General features: G+C 41.3%; 1 protein-coding gene and 1 long non-coding RNA gene across 5 annotated transcripts in view; one reads left to right on the forward strand and one right to left on the reverse strand.

The window, feature by feature from the left end:
• Positions 1-27,570, forward strand: part of galnt1 (UDP-N-acetyl-alpha-D-galactosamine:polypeptide N-acetylgalactosaminyltransferase 1) — a 63,154-nt gene that overhangs the window by 4,033 nt on the left and 31,551 nt on the right. For 3 of the 4 annotated variants that reach the window (XM_026317226.1, XM_026317227.1, XM_026317229.1), the window contains one exon: positions 26,536-26,646. The gene's annotated coding sequence lies outside the window, so the exon portion shown is untranslated. Of the gene's footprint in view, positions 1-19,013; positions 21,618-26,535; positions 26,647-27,570 lie in introns of those variants that run through there. The other variant, XM_026317230.2, reaches the window with a different exon arrangement.
• LOC113136411 (uncharacterized) lies at positions 1,097-25,942 on the reverse strand. The gene is made up of 2 exons (XR_003296259.2): positions 25,500-25,942; positions 1,097-2,439 (listed from the first exon to the last, which is right to left on the reverse strand). It is a non-coding gene; the product is annotated as an uncharacterized LOC113136411 (long non-coding RNA).

A 27,570-nucleotide genomic window follows, 5' to 3' on the forward strand; every position in this document is an offset into this window, starting at 1 on the left:
TAGACAGGCAGTTGTGAGTGTGTGTTTTTCCTTGCGTATGTGTGTGTCCTCTGGCTTTCCAGCGGGTCACATTAGGGATAGAGTTGCATAGAAGTGGGTCAACCAGTGCCACCAGGGAGTCTTGCCAGCTCTCTGCTACAGCCCAGGCTGGAACCACCTCAGGGCCAACACAAACACATAAACCTTAGTTGTATGTGTTATTGTGAGTATTCATTATGCAGACACAGTGTGTGATCTTTGCTATTTGTCATTCACTGATATATGTCCATCTCTTATTCACTGTACTTTGACTCCATAAAAAACTGTGCTGGAAACTAAAATATTGTAAATGAGTGAAGGCGATCAGCAGCAAGCTTAAGCTATGGTGCAGTATGACTGCATATAAGGCCTTTACAGATGATTCAGAGCCTGTCACATACAGCATGTCACAGCTGGATGGACAAAGTATTTCTACTGGCTTAATGATAAGGAAATATGATTTAGCCCAGTATGTGGCACAGGTTTATACTAAAATCTCTTGTTTTCTGCATTTGTTCTCCTCTGACAGAGAATTAATGGTCTATTTCTGTTTGCTTGTTCCTGCATTGTTGAATTGAGAAGACATAATATAAGCATAGTTTAGGACTGAATTATAGCACAGTGTGATAGGGATCACAATTAACATCCATCCAATACAAATAAAAGTGAATGGGTACCCTTGAGTGTGAAAATAGTTTCTTGGGGTCAGTAGCAAAACTGTTGTAGTATTTACACAGCCTTTTCCTCCTCTGTGTTTACTATGCAGCAACCCACAATAAATAACTCTGTAAATGAACTTTCCAAGAAGAACTCAAATTTGTGATGCATTGTTGTGGCTTGGAATACATGAATAATTTGAAGAAGTGTGTCTCAATTTGCAAGTGATCTAGGAGTTACTCACAAGATACTTTAGGACCTGGTTTGCACTCCAAATTTCTTTAGAGTTCTTACAGCCTTCTTTTTGGCCACTTGTGGGTAATTCCCTGTTCCACTAATTGCATCCATATTTCACTCATTTGTATCTTTTTCTTGCGTCTTAGTCCTGCCTGTCGTGGCAAAAAGTACTAAGAGGCAAATCTCAGGTTATAGGATGGCAAGTTTAATAGGCAAAAGCAGCAGTCACAGCAGAGCATACAATCTGCAGAACGGGTCAATACCGATTGACTCCAGACAAAGGAAATGATCAACTTTTATATCTGCTCAGCAGTATTAATTTACACATCAGAGTCACTCACATGTAAATCATGCTGGCATGGCGACATACGTAATATGATTAGCATGTCCATCAGCTGTCTTTTCATCTGCTTCCTAATGAAATACAAAGCAGTGTCAAAAGTCTTTGTTGAATTCATACAGGGAGTTGACAGACGTGATGTCTGTCAAGGTGTAAATTTCCCTCACACATCCCTCCTTTTATCATTCTGTGATAACCAAAATTAAAAAACAAAAGTAAAAATGGTCATGATTTCTCAAGGCAGAGCAAAATGCAGGATGTTTTCTCAGAAATGTTAATTCACAAAGATTTTTAAAGATTTCTAACATTTTGTCATAATTTTCCCAGAAATAATGCCCAGGGCTAGACACTGATGTTGTCTTCATGAAAAGGAACTTCCCAATCAGAGATGTAAAGAGATTCAGTCAGTCTTGTATTGGTGGTGAACTACTGAGTGATCTACTGATCTTGCCATAATTTGTAACACTTTCACGTGATTGTTAAAATCACAGTGAAGAAAGAGGATGCACTTGTTGTGCCTGGTTCTCCGTTGTTAGGCACCAGATATCGCCTTTGTCACCTTCCTGTATTCACCTGTCTTGACATTTTTTGGAGCTTGAAGTCCGGGCCTTGCCCAATTGGCAATTCTCCCCCTTCACCAAGGTGAATAATTCAGGTGACAAATTTGACTCTCTGTGCCTTGTTGATCGCAGCTGTTTCCTCGTCCGGTCGGGGTACATCTGGGTGGGGGTCGTTGTCCGGTGTTGGAATCCTCTTACAGTGACTGGCGTGGACCCACGAAGCACGTCCCTCCACCTTTACTGCCGTATTCATAGTCAGCAGCACCTGATGTGGTCCGGTGAATCGTCTCTGCTTCCAGTGTTTCCTCCGGAGGTCCTTGATGAGCACATGCTTTCACCTCTCTCATGAAGGGCTGAAAGAGAGGCAGAAAGCTTTGCACAATAATCTAACAGTGCATCTTCATGACTTCCACTCATTAGAGCTTGTTTGTTTGGACTAAGTCCTACACTAGGAGGTTTCCCAAAAATGATTTCAAATGGACTTAGCCCATGTGCATTTTTTGTTCTTGTACACATGTAAAATAGCACAAGTGGTAGTGCTTGGATCCATGTCAAACCTGTTTCCTCACAGCATTTTGTTAATTTGCTCTTGAGTATGCCGTTCTTCCGTTCTGTTGCACCTGCCCTCTGTGGATGATAAGAGCAATGGTATTTAAAATCAAACCCAAAGTAGTCAGACAAATCTTTCAACACTTTGTTGGCGAACCCAGGACCATTGTCATTGCTGATCTACCCCACTGTACAATAATGTCTCTGATAAGGGCTTTTGACACTTTAGATGCATTCTGTTTGGAAGAAGGAAAAACCTCTACCCACTTGCTGAACATGCAGACCATAGTCAAGCAATATTTCCTATTCTGCCTTGTTGACAGTTCAATGAAATCAATCAACCAGTGTTGAAAAGGGCCATCAGGTGGGGGATGGCTTTGCAATTTCATTTTAATGGCACCAGAGGCATTATGTTCTGCACAGATTATACATCTTCTGCAGTACTCAGCTGCATATGTTGAAAAACCCCTGGTGTACCTGTGGGTATTAACATATGTGCACATCCCTCCTTTGGATGCATGATCTTTACCATGAGCAAGCTTTGCATAGAGATGGAAATGAGCTTTAGGTAAACAAGGTTTGTTGTTTGTTGTGCCAGAGTTTCTCCACAATTTTTTTTTTCCAGATCCTGCTTGCTAGTGACTGCATGGTTGACAAGTCAGCCTGTAGGTTGAGTTCCTGTGAAAGAGAAAGTTGATTGAGGTGAAACAGCTGACCTGTTGTGGCAGCAACTTTTGCAGTGGCATCTGCTGCTGAGTTTTCTATAAAAATGGGATCCTTCTTGTTAGTGTGAGCTTCACATTTCATAACTGAGATTTGTTTAGGCAACAGGATGACCTCTAACAGAGCTGCAACAAGAGCATGATGTGCAATGAGTGTTCCAGCTGATGTAAGGAACCCCTTTGTCTCCACAGACAACCATAATCATGGACAACACCAAAAGCATAACGTGAGTCAGTGTAAATGTTTACTGTTTTGTCTTTGGCCAATTTAAAGGCTTTGGTAAGAGTAATTGGTTCAGCAGCCTGTGCTGACAGATGACAAGGCAATTTGCCACTAGACATCACACTATGTTTTGTGACAACTGCAAACCCTACTTGATTTTTGCCATCATGGGAAGCAGAGCCATCAACAAATAACTCTTATCTCTGCATTCAAAATTGGTGTGTCTGCAAGATCAGGTCTGGGAGTACAGATGGTTTCCAACACCTCAGATATGAGCATCTCCATCATTTTCTGTGGGAAGAAGTGTTTCAGGGTTTAACACATTACACCATTTAACAGTGATATTAGGCATTTCAAGCAAAATAGTGTGATATCTTAACCAGTGCTGTGTTGACAAGTGTGCAGTTTTCTGTGTGTGCAACAGCATGCGGAACCATTAATGTCAGATCAGAATAGCCAACAAAATCGCTAGAATGCTAGAATGGCTTTCTTTGCTGCAGCAGCAGCTCTCAGACAGAGAGGAAGGCCTTTTGATGCTTTGACAAAAAATAAGCAACAGGTCATAGTTTACTGCCGTGAGGTTGGCATAACAGAAGTCATGTAACTGTCCTTCTGGTTGACAAACTAAGTGAACGTTAAGTTAGGATTAGGCAGACCCAGTGTGGGAGCTTCAGTGAGTGCTGCCTTTAAATCGAGAAAGGACTTTTCTCCTTCAGCAGTCCACATGATTTTGTCATGTGCAAAGAGTTGTTTACCATGTACCATAGGAAACAGGGGAGCTTCACGCGGCGAGTAATTTGGGATCCACTGCCTGCAAAATGATGTCATGCCAAGAAAACTCATTGTTTGTTTTTTAGTAATTGGCTTAGGAACATTTTGAATTGCAGCAATTCTTTTTTGTGACAGTGTCTTTCCTTCTGGTGCGATGATGTGACCCAGATATGTCACCTTTTGTTGGACAGGCTGCAGTTTGGAAAGACTGACTTTATGGCCATTTTCTACAACATGTTTTAGCAGGTGCACTGTATCTATTTTGCATGCTTCTTCAGATAGACTACAAATCAGCCAAATCATCTACATTACATACACCTTAGGGACATCTGGTCCAGGTGTAAATCTTTCCTTCAAATGAAAAGGCAAACCAGTACTGGCTGTCCCTTTGTACAGGGACAGAAAAGGAAGCATTGGCCGAATCTACTACTGAAAAATGAGTTGAATTTAGTGGTACCAGAGACGAGATGGTTTGAGGATTACTTACTTCTGGCGCTTGGGGGTGTATGGCTGCATTCACCGCCTGTAAATCTTGCACAAAGCACCATTCAGTTGGTTGACCTTGGTCTCTTATTTTTTTTTAACTGGAAAAATGGGAGTGCGCACTTGAGAATTCTCACATGGAATTATTATGCCAGCTCTTAACAAATAATTGAACACAGGCTTTATACCATCGATGGCTTCCTGTTTTAAAGGGCACGGCTTTTTACAAGTCCTGTGCTCTGATTTTGGATGTACTTTCAGAGGCTCTGCATTTTTCAAGGCCTACATCATACTTGTGGGCTGCCCAGAGAAATTTTGGAATTTGCTCGAGCTCTGGTGGTAAACTAGTTTCTGTGATGGTATAACTAGTTTGTACCCACTGGCTCTTAATGAGCTCAACTGGTCAATGAATTTGTACAACTGATGTAAATAGTGTCCAATGTCAGGTCTTTCCAACCCCCAGTTAACAGGTTTTGCCAGTGGGATGTGTGGAGTGTTTCCTGTCAAAAGTTCTTTCTGGGTAGGGGAGAGTAGAACAGAGGCAACCGCAGTAGTCTTTGTCCACGTGTCAAATTTATCACTTCCACTTCCTTATTTTCTACATACCACTGCCTTTCATAGTCCTCTTCTGGTCCTACATCTACATGTGCTGTGCAGTGTAGTGAATTATGCTGTGTGAGGGTACCTGCTTGTGTACAGTGTGAATGTGCAAAGTCTGTGTGTGTAACAGGAGTCTCACCTTCAACCTGTCATTTATATGCAAATTGTGAATGAGTTGTGTTGGATAATCCGGACCGTTTCAGGACCTTTATTCCATTAGGTGTTGAATGTAACACTATGCCAAAATGACATATCAAATCTCTACCCAATAAATTTACAGGACAATTTTGTGACATAATGAATGAATGTCTAGGCCTATAGCAGCATAACAAAGGGATGGTTCAGGGTTGCCTGAAGCCAGCCCTAACCATATGCTTTGTCAAAGAGGAAGGTTTTAAGTCTAGCCTTAAAAGTACAGAGAGTGTCTGCCTCCTGAACCCAGGCTGGGAGCTGGTTCCACAGGAGAGGAGCTTGATAACTAAAGGCTCTGCCTCACAGTCTACTTTTGGAAACTCTGGGAACCACAAGTGCATCATTTTTGGGCCCAAATATAATGACTTCTGTTTTCTCTGAATTTAAAAGTAGAAAGTTACTGGTCATCCAGGCCTTTATGTCAGTTAGACAGGCTTGAAGTGGTTAACTGGTTTGTGTTAACAGGTTTAATAGATAGATACAACTGAGTATCATCTGCATAGCAGTGGTAATTAATAGAGCGCTTCCTAATGACATATTCTAAAGGAAGCATGTACAGGATGAACAGAATCGGTCCTAGCACAGAGCCTTGTGGAACTCCATAACTAACTTTTGTTCATGTGGAAGGTTCATCATGGACATGAACAAACTGGAATCTGTCCGATAAATAGGATTGGAACCATTTTAACGTTGTTCTTCTGATACCAGTCACATGCTCCAGTCTCTGTAATAAGATGTTGTGGCCAATGGTGTCGAATGCAGCACTAAGGTCTAGGAGGACAAGTATAGAAACAAGTCCATTATCTGAGGCTAAGAGAAGATCATTGGTAACTTTTAACAGTGCTGTTTCTGTACTATAATGTGCTCTAAATCCTGATTGAAAATCTTTAAATAGTTCATTCCTGTGTAAGTGGTCTGATAGCTGCTTAGCAACAGCTTTTTCTAGGATTTTAGAAATAAATGGCAGGTTGGATATTGGTCTATAATTAGCCAAGACTCCTGGATCAAGACTAGGCTTTTTGAGTAAAGGTTTGATTACTGCAGTCTTAAAGGACTGTGGTACGTAGCCTGATACTAGAGATAAATTTACCAAGTCTAATAAAGATGAGTTCATTAATGGCAGGGTGTCTTTAACCCTCTGGGGTCTGAGGGGGTTTTTGGGGCCTGGACAAATTCTGACATGTCCTGACATTTGTGCTTTTTTCAGTGTTTTTTAAACATATTAATGTCTAAAGTCTAATAACAGTGTAATCAGCACAAAATTGGCTACAATAATATGTGAGCTTCAAGTTTATACATTATTGTGTTTTTGAGAAAAAAGTGTTTATGCATGGCTAGTGAAAAACTACAATTTTTTACTCACTGAAATAAGACCATAAAACACAAACAGGACATTGGATCACAAGACTTTGGAGACCAGCATGTTGTAGGCTAAAGTGTTTACTTCAGAGTGCTGTGAATGTCATCTTGTTCACACATTCACAGAAAACAATGCACTGATTTAAATTTTCTAAGACACTTTTTGTCCAGAAAGGCCATATGCAAGAGGGTGTGTCTGAGGATGAATAGTCATGTGATTTACCTGAGAACACAAAAGACGCACTGAACGACCAGACAAAGGCGCGCATAATGAGCCTTTCAGTCAATGTAGATGGGACGGATTAGTGCTGTACAATACAACACAATGAGGAGCCAAACGATCCTCATTTGAGTTAAAATCAGTGTTTTTACTCTGAGGACAAGCTAAACTATTTGTCTCTGTGAGGAATGTAAGGAGCGCCGCTTCACGTGCGTAACGCGCCATCATCCAAACGCGCCGAAAAAGTGAGTAAATTCTATGATGAAGTTTGATATTTTGTGTCATTTCTCGGGGGCGTGCACATATTTACCTGGTTCACCTGAGATTATTTACATGTGAACAGTGGACAGTGTACAAGGTGGGGACCGCATTACCTGTAATGAGGTGAGACAGGAAAAAACGGACTTCTCCTTACGTTCATACGGATTAAATAAAAAGTGATGATTTGTTTTTGACTTGAATTGTTTCACTCAAAAGAAAACATTTCAAGCTTTCTAGCCATATAATTCTTATTTTTATGTTTGTTTGTTTCGGCCTTATCAGAAAAAGATGCGTCAAAACGTGCCGGCGCGTGCGTCGACCCCAGAGGGTTAAGCAGTCTAGTCGGGATGGGGTCTAAGAGACACGTTGATGATTTAGATGAAGCAACTACAGATGTGAATTCAGAGAGATCTATGTGAGAGAAGCAGTCTAAACATAACTGAGGTCCTACAGATGATTCAAGAGCTACTGTAGTAGAAGATTCATTTATTGCAGGTATAGGAAGCATCTGCTGAATTTTATCTCTAATAGTTGTGATTTTATTTGTAAAGAAACTCATAAATTCATCACTGCTGAGAGCTAAGGGACCACTGGGCTCAACAGAGCTGTGACTTTTTGTCAGCCTGGCTACAGTGCTGAAAAGAAACCTGGGATTGTTCTTATTTTCCTCTATTAGTGATGAATAGTATGCAGTTCTGGCTTTACGGAGAGCTTTTTTATATGTTAGTAGACTGTTTTTCCAGGCTGCCTAGAAAAATGTCCTCTAAGTTTGTGGAACGCCACTTCCTTTCCAGCCTTCGCGATGCCTGCTTTAAGGTACGGATATGTAAATTATACCATGGGGCTAGTCTTCTCTGATTCACTAACTTCTTTTTCAGAGGGGCCACAGAATCAAGCGTTTCACGCAGTGAGGTTACAGCGCTGTCAACAATATGATCAATTTAGTAGGGAGTGGGATTGGAGCAGCTGCCCTCCACTATGTTTATACTTGGCATAGATGTAAATAAAGATGGAATAATTTTCTTAAATTTATTAACAGCGTTGTCGGATAAACATCTGCTGTAGTGGAATTTTCTCCCAAACGCTGCATGATCCATCATTTTAAATTCAAAAGTTATTAAAGAATGATCAGACAAAACAGGATTTGGGGGAAAAACTATTAGATGTTCAATTTCGATGCCATAGGTCAGAACAAGATCAAGGGTGTGATTGAAACAGTGGGTGGGTTTATTAACATTTTGAATGAAACCAATTGAATCTAATATAGAATTAAATGCAATGCTGAGGCTGTTATTTTCAACATCTACATGAATGTTAAAATCTCCCACTATAATGACTTTATCTGATCTAAGCACTAAATCAGACAGGAAGTCAGGGAATTCAGTTAAAATCTCTGAGTAAGGGACAGGTGGACAGTACACAATGACAAGTGTGACAAATATTGACATCTGTCTTTCCTGGTGCGACCCAAAGTCTTTCACTGTGCTGCATACAACAGTAATTAATAACAACGTCCATGAGTCTGTATTGGAGCAACTGCAAGGAGCATTAAAAATAAGGGAACTGACATTCAGCCAGGAAGCCAAATTATTATTTAGCCATACTTGGAGGCAGTGTGAAAAACAGGCCACTAGAGAGAGGGTGAAGGTGCTGTGTTTTTCTTAAATATAGGGACTACATATTCTCAAGCAGCCTTATGGACAGTCATAGGGTTTTACTTAAATTTTCACTCAAAACCAGTTGTGTAAAGAATTTGACAGTACTTACCGAGTTCATTGTGGGAGAAATGGGCAGGGAAAGGTTAAAATAGTGTATTGGCTCCTAAATCTGTCTTCTTGTCACCAAGAGCAGATTAAGAAGCATTTGCAGATTCTGTTTGTTGCTTCTTTCAGCTTTCTGTCTTTGCTTGTATGTCATGCACCTTCTTTAAATTTTTTTTTGATTCTCCCTCACCAACAAATTGACAATACCTGCCTAGCACCAAATATGAGACAGCGGGCGTTAGCAACTAGTTAAAGGGAGTGTGAATTATATGATTTATTCTGCCAGAAGCCACTCTTAAGTAATTGCTAATGTTTCTCAATATCTGCATGATGTGTAAATTTGAAATGTGTGCAGGATGCTTGTGTTGTGATGGCAGGAAGCGTTGAGAGTCACTTTTAAACACATAGAGTAAAATAATATGGATGGCAACAGTAGCACTGAGTAACCTCTGTGTTCAGCTTAGCTCCAACAGTTACCTGCTGAGTCTGCTGTGCATGTTTCCATATGTTGCTCGCAGCATCTCTTTCAGTCTGAGATATGACCTCACAGAAAGAGACATAGTTTCCATGGTGACAGCCTTGCTCATTGCCCATCCCCCTCAAAGCCACCATAAGAAGTGTAGTATGTCCAATTTCTGCTGACTCATGGAGAAACCATTGTGTGGCATCCACTTCCCCACAGATGTTTCTCTTCACTCTGGCCTGAAGTAAATGTGTTCCTATTTTTTTCACACTGTTTGTTTATATTGACTAGTGTGTCCTGGTCTCTTTGTTTTGTAAAATATTATGTCATTTGAATTTCAATACCATTTTCCTTTGCTACATTTTAAAAAGAACATCACTGTCAACCTGTCAGTTAAAGGCAGGGTATTTTGTTCATGCATGGCGATCTGGCTGAGTTACACTTTATTGATCTCTATGGGGCTATTTGACATCTGCATTTGACTAAGCCTTACTGCTCAGGTGAGGGAAGGCAGCCACAGTATAGTGCGCTGAGATTAACCCCAGCTCTGAAGCTAGGGCTAGCTAGTCAAGGGCAGCAGCAGTACTACTGCCTACTGTAGAATATCCATCACCACTGCTCAACCTTGATCAGACCCAGGACCTTATTGATCTGAGGTAATACTTCTTAATGCTGAGCTACTGTGCTACTGTATCCACAGACCTGCTAAAAGTCCTAAAAAGCAGGAGAGGACAGATTTAAGGTTCAACTCTGCAGCTGCTTTTATCTTCAAAAAAAAAAAAAAAGTGAACACTATTTGTACCTAGATGACTGTCCTTTGTTTTTACTGCAATGTTTTCACATGAAGTCATGTATTATTTAACCTATTAAACCTTGGGCCATTTTTAAAGCTTTGTTTATATATAAAACAACTTGATCAGAAAACAGCAAAGGTAAGATAAAATGCATAATCGCTTTATAATAGGACATTTATTTCAACAATTCCTTGGCTGGTCTCTCACTGCATTTTAGTGATAGAAAAATTAGGATTTGTACTGTTGGAATCCACTTAGTGTTAGCTTTCAAATGGTGCATAGCTTGTTCAAATTCATCGATTTCCTCGAGTATTCGTTACAGCCCTAGTAAAATCTATCCACAAAGAAAACAAGACTTCACTATCAAAGGTGTGACTGTATTATCAAGAGTGCTCGCTGTTGGCCCATATACACACAATCATCCAGCTAGCTCCTGTCTTCTACCAGGCCTGTGTGTTGGCCAGGATATTTGTGTGTCTGAGGTCTCTTTGAGTGGATTTGCTCTGGCCCAGTCACACCGATAGCCATATCAACAGTTAACTTCTGGCTGATGGGCTGCAGAACAGTAAGGCTGTTGTTTTTCTGTGTGTGTGTGATGGGTGTGGGGGTGTCGGGGTGTATGCTAAGCCATCAGAAATTGCATTTCTGTGAACCACAAATGTCAGATGCACTGTGCTCATGTATCTTGGGAATATTTGCATGTGTGTTTGTGTGTGTGTTGTGTGTGCTGCATTGCAATCTGCCAGAGGCTGGGATGTGGGTCAGTGTGGCTTCAGCTCTGCAGGGAGACCCGAAAGCAGGATATTGCCTGTACACTGAGGACTCGCCTGGCTATAAAACAATGAAAACAGTGCGTTTTGAATTCAATTCAATTCAATTTTATTTGTATAGCGCCAAATCACAATACAAATCATCTCAAGGCACTTTACAAAAACTAAAACTAAAAACCCAACAATTCCCTTATGAGCAAGCACTTGGCGACAGTGGAGAGGAAAAAACTCCCTTTAACGGAAGAAAAAAACCTCCAGCAGAACCGGGCTCAGTTTGGGCGGCCATCTGCCTCGACCGGTTGGGGTGAGTGGATAGAGCAGAGAGAAAAGAACAGCAACAATAAACAACAAATAGACACTGCAAGTTGGTGGGGCCAGTAACTGCACATCAGCGATAAACAGCTCCAGGACCAGGGACACCTGCAGAAGGTACAGAGAGAGAGAGAGAGAGAGAGAGGGAGGGAGAGAGCACAAACTAGGGGAGAGAGAGAGCACAAGGTTAGTAACATTCAATGGTGGAATATACATGAGGTCGGAGAGAAGGGGGAGGGGGGGGCGGGTAGGGTAGGGGAGCTCAGTGCACCAATGGTCCTTGGGCAGTCTAGGCCTATAGCAGCATAACTAACTAAGGGATGGTTCAGGGTTGCCTGAAGCCAGCCCTAACTATATGCTTTGTCAAAGAGGAAGGTTTTAAGTCTAGCCTTAAAAGTACAGAGAGTGTCTGCCTCCTGAACCCAGGCTGAGAGCTGGTTCCACAGGAGAGGAGCTTGATAGCTAAAGGCTCTGCCTCCCATTCTGCTTTTGAGAACTCTGGGAACCACAAGTAGGCCTGCACTCTGAGAGCGAAGTGGTCTATTGGGATAATATGGTACTATGAGGTCTTTAAGGTATGAAGGAGCTTGATTATGAAGGGATTTGTATGTGAGAAGAAGGATTTTAAATTCTATTCTATATTTTACAGGGAGCCAATGAAGAGAAGCCAATATAGGAGAAATATGATCTCTCTTGCTAGTTCCTGTCAGGACTCTGGCTGCGGCATTCTGGATTAATTGGAGGCTTTTTATTAAGATATTAGGACATCCAGATAGTAATGAGTTACAGTAATCTAGCCTTGAGGAAACAAACGCATGGACTAGTTTTTCTGCATCATTTTGAGACAGGATGTTCCTAATTTTGGAAATGTTGCGCAGGTGAAAGAATGCAGTTCTAGAAATTTGTTTTATGTGTGAGTTAAAGGACATGTCCTGGTCAAAAATAACTCCAAGGTTTTTTACAGTAGTGCTGGAGGCCAGGGCTATGCCATCTAGAGTAGCTATAATTTTAGAAAAGTTATTTCTGAGATTTTTAGGCCCAAATATAATGACTTCTGTTTTCTCTGAGTTTAAAAGTAAAAAGTTACTGGTCATCCAAGCCTTTATGTCAGTTAGACAGGCTTGAAGTCTGGTTAACTGGTTTGTGTTAACAGGTTTAATAGATTGATATAACTGAGTGTCATCCGCATAGCAGTGGTAATTAATAGAGTGCTTCCTAATGATATATCCTAAAGGAAGCATGTACAGGGTGAACAGAATCGGTCCTAGCACAGAACCTTGTGGAACTCCATAACTAACTTTTGTTCGTGTGGAAGGTTCATCATGGACATGAACAAACTGGAATCTGTCCGATAAATAGGATTGGAACCACTTTAATGCTGTTCCTCTGATACCAATCACATGCTCCAGTCTCTGTAATAAGATGTTGTGGTCAATGGTGTCGAATGCTGCACTAAGGTCTAGGAGGACAAGTATCGAAACAAGTCCATTATCTGAGGCTAAGAGAAGATCGTTGGTAACTTTCAACAGTGCTGTTTCTGTACTATGATGTGCTCTAAATCCTGATTGGAAATCTTCAAATAGTTCATTCCTGTGTAAGTGGTCTGATAGCTGCTTAGCAACCGCTTTTTCTAGGATTTTAGAAATAAATGGCAGGTTGGATATTGGTCTATAATTAGCCAAGACACCTGGATCAAGACTAGGCTTTTTGAGTAAAGGTTTGATTACTGCAGTCTTAAAGGCCTGTGGTACGTAGCCTGATACTAGAGATAAATTTACCAAGTCCAATAAAGATGAGTTCATTAATGGCAGGGTGCCTTTAAGCAGTCTAGTCGGGATGGGGTCCAAGAGACACGTTGATGATTTCGATGAAGCAACTACTGATGTAAATTCAGAGAGATCTATAGGAGAGAAGCAGTCTAAACATAACTGAGGTCCTACAGATGATTCAAGAGCTACTGTAGTAAAAGATTCATTTATTGCAGGTATAGGAAGCATCTGCTGAATTTTATCTCTAATAGTTGTGATTTTATTTGTAAAGAAACTCATAAATTCATCACTGCTGAGAGCTAAGGGAACACTGGGCTCAACGGAGCTGTGACTTTTTGTCAGCCTGGCTACAGTGCTGAAAAGAAACCTGGGATTGTTCTTATTTTCCTCTATTAGTGATGAATAGTATGCAGTTCTGGCTTTACGGAGCATTACCAATAATGCAGAGTATAGCAGGAGCCAGCCTGCACTTGAGGTTTGACTTTAAATTTATAGTTGTTTTTTTTTTGTTTGTTTGTTTTTTTTTTTCACATACCCTTTGTGTGCTTAGATAAAATATTCAGACATGGCCATCTAAAATGTGTATGGAGCTAGACTTACTGGAACAGATGTGTGACTGCTTAAAAAGGCTAGCCTGGACAGAAGATTGCCAGGGGAGTCGTGCCTTGGGGCTCTTGGTGGATTTCACCTGCACTCATTAAGCTGAAGTCAGTTGCTGACCATTTGGAAATCCCATTTAAAGGTTATTGCCGCTTATGTACTGTGACTGGGTGTGTGTGCATGTGCGTGGGGCTATTGACCCCTTGAGGAGCTGCTTAAATTAAATATTGATAGGACCAGATTGGTTAGGAAATGTGTGTGTGTGTGTATTTAGATCTTTGCCAGTGATTGATTGTCCATTTTACAGCAGCCAATAAGCAATTGAGTGTCTGTTTTTTTTTTTGTTTTTTTTTGTTAGTTTTTTTTTTTTTTTAAACAATAATATGGTCTCATAGATCAAACTGCTTGAGCTTGCTGCTGTTGGTGTTAAATGGCAGGATTAATCAGGACCTAGGACCCAACACATGGCTAGCTACATGATGCTGCAGACGTCTATTGACAAACAGCAGCTAATAGAAGATGTCTTTGTCACTTTTAATGGCAATGATTGAACTTTGAATTGAAAAAAAAAATCTCTTTATTCTGTTTGCTCACTCTGCAACAGATCTCTGTGTCAGCACTTTGTTGGAGGGTAAAGCAATATAGTGCACTTGGAATGACTCAGCACATTCACTTTGCCAGTTAGGTTATATGGTATCTCCAGATGTCCACCACACATCATCACGTTATCCTAACTCTGGCCCTAGTAAAGTTTACATTAAAGGTGCTCTTCAACTGACATCACGTAAGCATTAAGACTTTTCTGGCAGTACTTTAAAAACAAGCAAGTAACAAGTATTGAAACAGTGTAGTGTTTTACATACTGATCACTGTCTTCATTTATAGGTGCTCAAGACTCGAGACTAAAAGTATTTACGAGATCCGGCATTTGTTTCATCTACCACATTGGTCAAATATGTTTCCATTCTACACGAAATGATCACATCCAGACAGATTGTGACAAACTCAGGTTTTACTATATTGGCCTGTTATATCAACAGTACAACTTCCTTGCCAGCAGTTTTAATTATGCACAATAAGATCATCACATTATTTTTAGGCAGAGATTTCAGCATCTGCATTGTCCCCAAGCTCCAGTTGTTTTTTTTTTCACAGCTTTGCAGTTTAAAAAAAAAATCTTTTTTTTTTCTTGCAAGATAAAGCAAAAAAGTGACACTTTCTTGCAATTTGTCAAAAAAACTGCCGCATATTCTAACCTCAGAGATCACAGAAAGACAATTCAAAACTTTAAGATGAATAAAGACCCTTTAAAGACAGAATGCTAGTTAATCTATCATGGCAAAAAGTACTAAGAGGCAAATCTCAGTTCATAGGATGGCGAGTTTATTAGGCAAAAGCAGCAGTGTCACACCAGAGCATACGATCTGCAGAACGGGTCAATACCGATTGACCCCGAACACAGAAAATGATCGACTTTTATATCCGTTCAGCAGCATTAATTTATACATTAGTCACTCGCATGTAAATCATGCCGGCCTGGTAGCATACGTAATACAGTGGGTACGGAAAGTATTCAGACCCCTTTTAAATTTTTCACTCTTTGTGTCATTGCAGCCATTTGCCAAAATCAAAAAAGTTCATTTTATTTCTCATTAATGTACACTCAGCACCCCATCTTGACAGAAAAAAACAGAAATGTAGAAATTTTTGCAAATTTATTAAAAAGAAAAACTGAAATATCACTATTCAGACCCTGTGCTCAGTATTGAGTACAAGCACCATTTTGAGCTAGTACAGCCATGAGTCTTCTTGGGAATGATGCAACAAGTTTTTCACACCTGGATTTGGGGATCCTCTGCCATTCTTCCTTGCAGATCCTCTCCAGTTCTGTCAGGTTGGATGGTGAACGTTGGTGGACAGCCATTTTCAGGTCTCTCCAGAGATGCTCAATTGGGTTTAGGTCAGGGCTCTGGCTGGGCCAGTCAAGAACGGTCACAGAGTTGTTCCGAAGCCACTCCTTTGTTATTTTAACTGTGTGCTTAGGGTCATTGTCCAGTTGAAAGGTGAACCTTCGGCCCAGTCTGAGGTCCTGAGCACTCTGGAAGAGGTTTTCTTCCAGGATATCTCTGTATTCATCTTTCCTTCAATTGCAACCAGTCGTCCTGTCCCTGCAGCTGAAAAACACCCCCACAACATGATGCTCCCACCACCATGTTTCACTGTAGGGATTGTATTGGGTAGGTGATGAGCAGTGCCTGGTTTTCTCCACACGTACCGCTTAGAATTAACGCCAAAAAGTTCAATCTTGGTCTCATCAGACCAGAGAATCTTATTTCTCATAGTCTTGGAGTCCTTCATGTGTTTTTTTGGCAAACTCTATGCGGGCTTTCATGTGTCTTGCACTGAGGAGAGGCTTTCGTCGGGCCACTCTGCCATAAAGCCCCGACTGGTGGAGGGCTGCAGTGATAGTTGACTTTGTGGAACTTTCTCCCATCTCCCTACTGCATCTCTGGAGCTCAGCCACAGTGATCTTTGGGTCCTTCTTTACCTCTCTCACCAAGGCTCTTCTCCCACGATTGCTCAGTTTGGCTGGATGGCCAGGTCTAGGAAGAGTTGTGGTCATCCCAAACTTTTTCCATTTGAGGATTATGGAGGCCACTGTGCTCTTAGGAACCTTGAGTGCTGCAGAAATTCTTTTGTAACCTTGGCCAGATCTGTGCCTTGCCACAATTCTGTCTCTGAGCTCCTTGGGTAGTTCCTTTGACCTCATGATTCTCATTTGCTCTGACATGCACTGTGAGCTGTAAGGTCTTATATAGACAGGTGTGTGCCTTTCCTAATCAAGTCCAATCAATTTAATAAAACACAGCTGAACCTGTCTTGACATTCATTGGAGCTCGAAGTGCGGGCCCTGCCCAATCAGCACTTCTCCCTCCTCATGAGGTGAACAATTCAGGTGACAAATTTGACTCTCTGTGCCTTGCTGATCGTCTTCCGCGGCAGCTGTTTCCTCGTCCGGTCAGGGTACGTCTGGGTGGGGGTCGTTGTCCAGTGTTGGAATCCTCTTACAGTGACTGGCGTGGAGCCATGAAGCACGTCCCTCCACCTTTACTGCCGTATTCTGCCGGTGAAGCACGTAGTCACCTGGTTTGAGATCATGCAGTGTGGTATCTGCAGGGCTAGACAGAGCTGCTTTCACCTGTGGACGAAGGGCTGAAAGAGAGGCAGAAAAGCTTTGCACAATAATCAGTGCATCTTCATGACTTCCACTCATTAGAGCTTGTTTGTTTGGACTAAGTCCTACACTAGGAGGTTTCCCAAAAATGATTTCAAATGGACTTAGCCCATGTGCATTTTTTTGTTCTTGTACACATGTAAAATGGCACGAGTGGTAGTGCTTGGATCCATGTCAAACCTGTTTCTTCACAGCATTTTGTTAATTTGCTCTTGAGAATGCCATTCTTCTGTTCTATTGCACCTGCCCTCTGTGGATGATAAGAGCAATGGTATTTGAAATCAAACCCAAAGTAGTCAGACAAATCTTTCAACACTTTGTTGGCAAACCCAGGACCATTGTCACTGCTGATCTTCTTTGGAATACCCCACTGTACAATGATGTCTCTGGTCAGGGCTTTTGACACTGTAGATGCATCCTGTCTGGAAGAAGGAAAAACCTCTACCCACTTGCTGAACATGCAGACCATAGTCAAGCAATATTTCCTATTCTGCCTTGTTGACAGTTCAATGAAATCAATCATCCAATGTTGAAAAGGGCCATCAGGTGGGGGATGGCTTTGCAATTTCATTTTAATGGCAGCAGAGGCATTATGTGCTGCACAGGTACTCACAGTACTCAGCTGCATATGCAGAAAATCTCCTGGTGTACCAGTGGGTATTAACCCTCTGGGGTCTGAGGGGGTTTTGGGGGCCTGGACAAATTTTGACATGTCCTGACATTTGTGCTTTTTTCAGTGTCTTTAGACATTAATATGTTTAAAAGTCTAATAACACTGTAATCAGCACAAAATTGGGTACAATAATATGTGAGCAGCAAGTTTATACATGATTGTGTTTTTCAGAAAAAAGTGTTTATGCATGGTTAGTGAAAAACTACAATTTTTTACTCACTGAAATAAGACCATAAAACACAAACAGAACATTGGTTCACAAGACTTTGGAGACCAGCATGTTGTAGGCTAAAGTGTTTACTTCAGAGTGCTGTGAATGTCATTTTGTTCACACATTCACAGTAAACAATACACTGATTTAAATTTTCTAAGACACTTTTTGTCCAGAAAGGCCATATGCAAGAGGGTGTGTCTGAGGATGAATAGTCATGTGATTTACCTGAGAACACAAAAGACACACTGAACGACCAGACAAAGGCGCGCATAATGAGCCTTTCAGTCAATGTAGATGGGACGGATTAGTGCAGCACAGTACAAAACAATGAGGAGCCAAACGATCCTCATTTGAGTTAAAATCAGTGTTTTTACTCTGAGGACAAGCTAAACTATTTGTCTCTCTGTGGAATACAAGAAGCGCTTCTTCATGTCCGTGACGCGCCATCATCCAAACGCGCAGAAAAAGTGAGTAAATTCTATGATGAAGTTTGATATTTTATGTCATTTCCCAAGAAGGCTGTACTAGCTCAAAAGGGTGCTTCTACTCAATACTGAGCACAGGGACTGAATACTTATGACCATGTGATATTTCAGTTTTTCTTTTTTAATAAATTTGCAAAAATTTCTACATTTCTGTTTTTTTTTTTTCTGTCAAGATGGGGTGCTGAGTGTACATTAATGAGAAATAAAATGAACTTTTTTGATTTTGGCAAATGGTTGCAATGACACAAAGAGTGAAAAATTTAAAGGGGTCTGAATATTTTCCGTACCCACTGTAAGCTTTAGGTAAACAAGGTTTGTTGTCTGGGCCAAGCCAAATCCGTTTTTGTAATTTTGCGGCAGAGTTTCTCCACAAATTTTTTTTCTGATTTACTTGCTAGTGACTGCATGGTTGACAAGTCAGGCTGTAGGTTGAGCTCCTGTGAAAGAGAAAGTTGAGTGAGGTGAAACCTCTGACCCGTCGTGGCTGCAGCTTTTGCAGTGGCGTCTGCTGCTGAGTTTACTATAGAAATGGGATCCTTTTTGTTAGTGTGAGCTTCACATTTCATAACTGAGATTTGTTTAGGCAACAGGATGACCTCTAATAGAGCTGCGACAAGAGCATGATGTGCAATGGGTGTTCCAGCTGATGTAAGGAAACTCCTCTGTCTCCACAGACAACCATAATCATGGACAACACCAAAAGCATAACGTTGAGTCAGTGTAAATGTTTACTGTTTCATCTTTGGCCAATTTACAGGCTTCAGTTAGTTCAGCAGCCTGTGCAGATAGATGAGAAGGCAATTTGCCACTAGAAATCACTCTATGTTTTGTGACAACTGCAAACCCTACTTGATTTTTGCCTGTTTTGACCTCATGGGAAGCAGAGCCATCAACAAATAACTCCATCTCTGCATTCAAGATTGGTGTGTCTGCAAGATCAGGTCTGGGAGTACAGATGGTTTCCAACATCTCAGTACAGTTAAGAGCATCTCCATCATTTTTGTGAGAAGAAGTTGCAGGGTTGTTACACCTTTTAACAGTGATGTTAGGCATTTCAAGTAAAATAGTGTGATATCTTAACCAGCGCTGTGTTGAAGTGTGCAGTTTTTTGTGTGTGCAATATGTGTGCAACAGCATGCAGAACCTTTAATGTCAGATCAGAATAGCCAAAAAAATCACGTGATGCTAGAACGGCTTTCTCTGCTGCAGCGACGGCTATGCAGGAAGGCCTGTTGCTACTGGATCCAGCTTTGACAAAAAATAAGCAACAGGTCGCAGTTTGCCGCCGTGAGGTTGGCATAACACAGAAGTCATGTAACTGTCTTTTTGGTCGACAAACTGAGTGAAGGTTAAGTTAGGATTAGGCAGACCCAATGTGGGAGCTACAGTGAGAGCTGCCTTTGAATCCAGAAAGGCCTTTTCTCCTTCAGGAGTCCACATGATTTTGTCATATGTAGAGAGTTGTTTACCATGCACCATAGCAGACAAAGGAGTTTCACGCAGCGAGTAATTTGGGATCCACTGCCTGCAAAACGATGTCATGCCAAGAAAACTAATTTGTTTTAGTAATTGGCTGAGGAACATTTTGAATTGCAGCAGAAGTCTGTGTTCAATTCTTTGTTAAAAGCTGGCATAATGAGGTCAAAGACGGTGTCTTTCCTTCTGGTGTGATGATGTGACCCAGATATGTCACTTTTTGTTGTACAAACGGCAGTTTGGAAAGACTGACTTTATGGCCATTTTTTGCAAGATGTTTTAGCAGGTGCACTGTATCTATTTTGCATGCTTCTTCAGATGAACTACATATCAGCAAATCATCTACATACTGTAGTAATGCTGAGCCAGCAGGTAAATAAAGGCCTTGAAGGTTTCTACATAGAGTCTGATGAAAGTAACTCAGACTTTCAGAGGAACCCTGGGAACATCTGGTCCATAAAAATTAGTCGAATTTGGCGGTACCGGAGACAAGATGGTTTGAGGATTACTTACTTCTGGCGCTCGGGGGTGTATTGCTGCATTCACCGCCTGTAAATCTTGCACAAAGCACCATTCAGTTTGTTGACCTTGGTATCTTATCTTTTTAACTGGAAAAATGGGAGTGCGCACTTGAGAATTCTCACATGGAATCATTATGCCAGCTTTTAACAAAGAATTGAACACAGACTTTATACCATCGATGGCTTCCTGTTTTAAAGGGCACAGCTTTTTACAAGGCCTGTACTCTGATTTTGGATGTACTATCCGAGGCTCTGCATTTTTTTTTTTTACAAGGCCTACATCATATTTATGGCCCTTCTTGCTATGCTCTGTCCTAGGATCTGATGCTGTTGGTTGAAAGTCCTAGAGGAGTAGCAAGCTCTGCAACCAGCGGCTCAGGTCTTTCCAACTCCAGTCAACAAGATTTACCAGTGGGATGTGTGGAGTGTTTCCAGTAAAAAATTCTTTCTAGGTAGGGGAGAGTAGAACAGGCAACAGCAGCAGTCTTTGTCCAATAGACATGTGTCAAATGCATCACTTCCACTTCCTTATTTTCTTTCATACTTCAATATACCACAGCCTTTCATACCTCAACATACCACTGTCCTTCATATTTCAACTTACTGCTGTCCTTCATATGACTTTTCAGTCAGCTTGGAACACCTTGTTTCTTTTTTATCTCTTTTGGACAAAGACCTGTGTTGCTCTGCGCTCTTTTTCCTTCTTTTTTTTAAGTTAGCTAACTGCCGATTACTCAGACTAAACTCTACAGGAAATCCCAGCTCCCACCAGTTGCTTACGACTTGCATTGTACTTTTTCTAATTTCTTCACATAACAGAGACAAATAAGTTGGTAGACCGGAAAATGACCAGGCATTAGCTTCTCTCTTAGTACCCAGTAGTAATAAATTTCTCTAGTAGCCGTTCTCTCTTATCATCTTTCCTGGTGCAACTCATTCTTTCACTGTGCTGCATACAACAGTTAATCAATAACACAACGGTCTCTACCAAGACGACGTCTCATCAACTATTCAACCACATAGTGAGTTTAGCGTTTTCTCTTACCGTAACGTTACGGGTTTGCCTGTGTGTCTCTGCTGCTTCGCCGTTGGTCCGTACTTTTGTTTGCGAGGTTGGATCGGCGGCTGGGCTCCTTGGATGAAAGCTTCTCAACACGCAGGCAGGAATCGCTATTTAGTGCACACTGCTACTCTATGTCCTTCAGAGTCCAGACTGCGCGTTCATCCCACTCACTGACACCAAATCTGTCATGGCAAAAAATACTGGGAGGCAAATCTCACGTTATAGGATGGCAAGTTCAATAGGCAAAAGCAGCAGAGTCACACCAGAGCATACGATCTGCAGAACAGGTCAGTATCGGGTTGAGAACACAGAAAATGATCAACTTTTATAGCCGTTCAGCAGCATTAATTTGCACATCAGAGTCACTTACATGTAAATCATGCCAGCCTGGTGGCATACATAATATAATTAGTGTGTCCATGACTTTTTGTCTGCTTCCTAATGAAATACAAAGCAGTGTCAAAAGTCTTTGTTGAATTCACATAGGTCACACAGGGAGGTAGCAGACATACTGTCTGCTACGTTCACACTGGGAGTTGACAGACATGATGTCTGTCAAGGTGTAAATTTTCCTCACAAATCAATGTGATTATTTTAAATGAATAGCAGTCAAAGTGGTGAATAAGAGCTGTGCTACATGCTTCCAGCAGGTCACATCAGATAAGTCCATTATACCACATAAAATAAGGATTTATTAATCTGCTAAATGCAAATATTATCAGTTTTAGATGGCAGTGTTATTTTGTTGTTGTGATTATTTGCACACCTAAAATGTTTTCTACTGTTGAGAAATGTGTTTGTCTTCCAAACCTCATCCAGTCTCCTGAGCCCCGCATTTAGGTCCAACAGTTTGCATCTGTTTAACCTGCACAGTGATTTTCCTAGTTTTATTTATTTATTTAAGAAAATGTCCATGTTTTTCACTGCGCTGAGCTTTTGTGCAGAGCATATTGTTCGAGGGTGTGAATGATGTCTGCCATAATCTTTGTACAGTTGATGTGAATTTATGTAATTTTTCTTATTGTTCCTTACAGCTTTTAATATTTACTTCTTTTAGAATGTGTTCTGAAGATGTTTTCTTAGAAATGCTCTTGTCCTGTATATTTTACCATCCTTTGCTTTTATGTAAATTTTTAAATACTCACAATACTTTTGCTAAATGATATATGGAAACTTTTGGATCATTAATGTTATTGTTCTTTATGTGGCATAAAATTTGTTATATCACCACAAGAGTTTGCATGCTGAATTGATGGAAAGTTTATCCTGGATTGGGAACATGTAAGCACACAGCTGGGGGCCTGCATACACTTTATCCTGTTAACGCGGCTGCTGGCAAGACCAGGAATAGCAGGGAGGTATGGAACAAAGAACAAGTCAAGTCTTCAGATGTCTCCAAGACACGTGGAGATAGACGGGAAGGTTTTGAGTTTTAATTTGTTCTGCATAATCGCTCAGGACACAGGGGAGGGAAGGTAGTGAGGATGTGTTTGTATTGTCATTGTTGTCATTCCTGCTAACAGTGGTGTAGCAGCCCTCTGTTCATTTTCCTGTGCTCTCTACTCTCCATAAACAGGAAGCAGGTCCTCTTTCTTTCTCTGACTTTCTTCTTTCATTTATACCTTTCTGTCTGTCCTTTGGCCCCTTTTTTCTTCCTTTTCCTATCCTGCCTTCCTCCCCCATATAATGTACATATAATGTATCTTGAAAGTGACAGGCTCCAGGAGCATCTTCATATTATGGAAAGCAAAACGGTGCGCCATTCAGGATAAGAGTGACATAACGGTATGTCCATGGGAGGTTGGACCAGCTGCTTCTTACCTATTTTCTTCTTTTCTATTTCTGGCATTCATGTTTTTCCTCCCTAGGCTTTCCCTGGAAGGCTGTCAGAAATGGTGAGCTACAGTTGCACTTGTCTGTGATAGCAGTTGAACTGCAGATGCAGTTCATCTTTTGTTGCCTTTCTTCCTGGGGTACTACAGGCCCCATCAAGGCCTTTCTTTACCACACCGTGAGGTGGCTGTCAGAGCAGGAGGTCAAAGCTGGTGGTGGAGGTGCAGCTAGGACATGATTGGTAGAGCACTGTTCATTATTGCTAAAACCAAAGATGTCATCTTTGGACTCCCTCAGTTATGAAGTGTGCTAAAAAGTGTGTGACACAAAAACCCTGGCTAGGAACCAAACTCACACACACATGGTCACACATGGTCTTTTTGAAAAGGGATGTTTCTCCCTGCCTTAGTTTCAGCTCTCCACTGTGAATTTCTGTGGCAGTTTTTTAGAGAGGGCGGAACAGTTAGGTTTAACACTTGACCATGGCTGGTTAGTCACAGAGTTTTCACACTAAGCTTGGGGAATTGTGACTGATTTGGCTGTTAGTTTTAGCTCAGCCCACACTAGCCTTTAAATTGTCCAGAACAAAGGTCATTTCAGAGCTTCTCAACCTTTTTTGGCTCCAGTCCTGCTTTGAAATCTCAAGTTTTAGTGTGCACAGTGTTGAAGACATGCATACACTGATTTAAGCAATTTCTGCTTGCTTAAACAAGACCAGAGATTATATTGGTAGTCCACTCATAAGCTCAATGTCACTTTTGCATATATTAGTGTGGCTTAGTCACTGTCCTTTTTATTAACCGCAAACTGAACAACCCAGATGCAAAGAAGCCTATGTGGGGAAAGGAGACACTTAGCCTGTACTCATCAATAACAGGTAGTTCTGTATGGACAGAGATAGTGACAAAAGAAAGGGTGGGATGATGAGGACATGTTTGCATGTTCTCCATGTGTCTGTGAGAATTTATTCTGGATACCATAGCACCCTTCCTCAGTCCAAAGACATGCAGTTTGGGGTAAGACTAATTGGTGACTCAAATTCACCCATAGGTGTGAATGTGAGTGTTTTATATGTCTCTGTGTGTCAGCCCTGTGATATACTGACAGTCTAGGGCCAGGTTAGGCAACCATTTTGAAGTGCTGTGCCATTAACATGAAGATTGTCTGAATTGCATCCAGAAGGTGGAACGTAATGATAAATGTCAGTTTGAAAAATGCAGTCTGACTGTGGTAGAATTAAAATCCTGAACATTTTGGGGTGATTTAGCAATTCCGGCCAGACACGTTTTTTATGGCCCCAAAAAGATGGGAAAAGGAGTACGTCTGGTCAAATGTGCTTGGCATACCGTGGGTTTTCTCTCAGCGTGCCAATTGTGGTCTAGGGTGTACCCCACCTCTCGTCCAGTGTCAAGTGGGACTGGACATTAAACATGGATTGATGACATCTTGGCTATATTTGCGCAAAGATTTGGTCAGTAGTTCTATTCATTGTATTCATTCAGTGCATTCCTACAAAAAAGGGTGTGTATGGATTTAAGAAAAGCTACATTTACTAGTGCGAGTGGCAGTAAGACTAGCACTCAAAACACCTATTCTTTTAACCTGCAACAGAGTGGACACACCTTGATGTAATAGGTATATGAGGTGTGTGTGCTTCTCTGTGTTGAAAAGCCACTGGATTTGTGTGTGTCTGGAAATCACGTTAGTCTTTGAACAGCAGTAGCTATTACAGTAAGTATGAGGTCAGGGTTCACATTTCATAAGAAAACGATTAATGCCCAGGTGTAGGGAAAGTTGCAGTAGCTGCATATGCTGGAAATCTCCCAACTTTGCTGCTATCCAGGCAGGCGCCCAGCTAAACAAAATATTTTCTCTCTCTTTCATTAAAATCTAAATTTGACTTAGCATGACAATAATTAAGCACAGTATGGCAAAACCATGTAGTACAATATTTATCCCTCACTCTCTGTCTGTCTTCATCCTTGTGGTTTCCACATTGGTCTTTCTCCTCCTCAACATATGGCACTCATGCAAAGTCTGATGTTTGAGACAGGCAGAAAGGAAATAAGTAGAGGCTTGCTTTGCTGACAGAGATTGCTATTTGCACTGCAGTGTTGTGTGTGGTGCTGTAGATTTATTTTATGATTGTCAAGGGAATCTGATGAATATTTATAGAAGCTCTTGCTTGTCCTGCTACCAATTTGCAGAGGGATTACAATCCACTCAAACTTTGTGGAGGTGTGTGTAAGATAAAGGAAGAAAAAAGAGGCAAGGAAAGAGAGAGAATTTATGACAAAAGGTACAGAGGAGAAAGGAGATGAGGAATGATGACTCACCCAGGAAAGACGGATAGACAGACAGGTCTGCTGGCCAGGACCCCTAACACACTGAAGCATACCTGCACTGCAGTACTGCGTCCTCACACTCAGTAACACCAGGAGTGTGTGGGCTGGTAGGAAGAGATTTATGGTATGGCTCCTCTTGTAATGCAAACACTTAATACACATAGACACAGGCTGGCAATATAAACTCCCAGTGGACCAGAATGATGACTTGGCTTTAAAGTAGGCCAAGGACCAGATTGAAGGACACATGCGTGCACATACGCACACTCAAAATCACACACATTGAGTCATATTCACTCTCATCTTCATTCTCTGCGGATTTTTCAAAAATAGCAGATTAATCCAGTGAAATGAGCAGTTCTGAGAGTCAGTTTTCTATGTCTATTTCCCTCTACCCCTTCATTCCTGTCTTCACCCTCCTCTTTTTATCCCACTTCAAGGCTGGCAGAGTGTCTTTGGTTATGTTTGACCTTTGAGTGGGTGTGCAAGGAGGGAGGATGGTGGATTCATAATCTAGTACTAAGAAATACCGAGCCATGCTGAAAATTGAGTAAATGATTGACAATTTTTCATAGTCTGCTGTTGAATGATGAGGTGTTTTCACTAATACTAGGGAGTGTTGGTGGATCTGGAAACATGCTGGTGACATTGTGAGGTTGAGTATGTGAAAGAGATGAGTAGTGTTATTGTGCTGGTACAGCCAGGATGTGTGTTTGAGGCCTGGTGATTGACAGCTACTGCAGGCTTCCTATGGTCATGTTGCAGATTTGTGTCCTCTGCGTGTGGTCAAAACATTCCTGTTCTCTTGTCCATGTCATTTGGAAAGACGCAGGTTTTGGTCGACTGACTGTAAATGAAATGTTATAGGGAATAGCAAAAAGTTAGATGCAGAGACAGATTATTTTCTGCCTTAAGCTTTCAGTTTCAGAATCACACAAGTGTAACATTTCTGTGTAACTGTTTAGTCAGCATGCTGCATTATTTTTACATCAGAAGTGAAACGATTTCATTTTCTTGTCTCTTCAAGGAGCATGTTTGAGTGACAACCGAACGAGGACGTGGGATCTGACGCTCCGCCCCCCTTAGCTGGTGGAGCACCCTGCACATCTCACAGAGATCCCTGTAGCTGCTCAGACAGGTATGATAGACCTGTATGAAATAAAGTACCATGTTAGTTCAGGCACAACAATGAAACCATGGTTTCATAAGCTGTGAGATGTTTGTTTTTTTTTTTTGTTTGTTTCTTCTTTTCTTCTTTTCTTTCTTTCTATCATGATACTGTATATAAAACAGTCCCAGTTTGAGGATGACTTATTTTCTTGCTTTGCTGCCCTACTAGTTGAGAATTAAACTCCGTGTCAGCTGTTGATGAGATGTCATGCTTGCACCAGCTTGCAATGAGGATTTATAGGTTACCCAACAGTCGAAGCTGCTAGACCGTGCTAATCAGGAATGTTCTTTTAGTTTTTCTAACTTCTTACAGTGGTGACAGTTTGGTGGTTTTGAATGAAGAGAGAAAAAGTGTGCACCCCAGTGTAATATGGTCTTTGGATACTTTTTAGTCAGCCCAAAGGAGAAGATGACAAGTTAATTTCCTTTTGTACATGTGTGTTGAAACAGCTTTGAATAAAAGCTGATGTGGGTGGCATATTGATAAATAAACTCATTGTCCATCCATCTTCTATACCCGCTTTTCCTGGCTCACGGGGATCTGCTGGAGCCTATTCCAGCTCTCTCTCGGGTGGAAGGCAGGGGTACACCCTGGACAGGTCACCAGTCCATCACAGGGCCACATATAGACACACAAAGACAGACAACCTCACACACTCGCACTCACTCCTACGGGCAATTTAGAGTCACCAATCAACCTAACATGCATGTTTTTGGACTGTGGGAGGAAACCGGAGTACCCAGAGTAAACCTAAGCAAGCACAGGGAGAACATGCAAACTCCACACAGAAAGGCCGGGATGCAAACCCACGACCTTCTTGCTGTGAGGCAACAGTGCTAACCACTCATCCACCATGCTGCCCAATAAACTCATTGTTCTGTAGTAATTTGT

This window comes from Mastacembelus armatus, chromosome 16 (genome assembly GCF_900324485.2).
Source record: "Mastacembelus armatus chromosome 16, fMasArm1.2, whole genome shotgun sequence".
Classification (NCBI taxonomy): domain Eukaryota; kingdom Metazoa; phylum Chordata; class Actinopteri; order Synbranchiformes; family Mastacembelidae; genus Mastacembelus; species Mastacembelus armatus.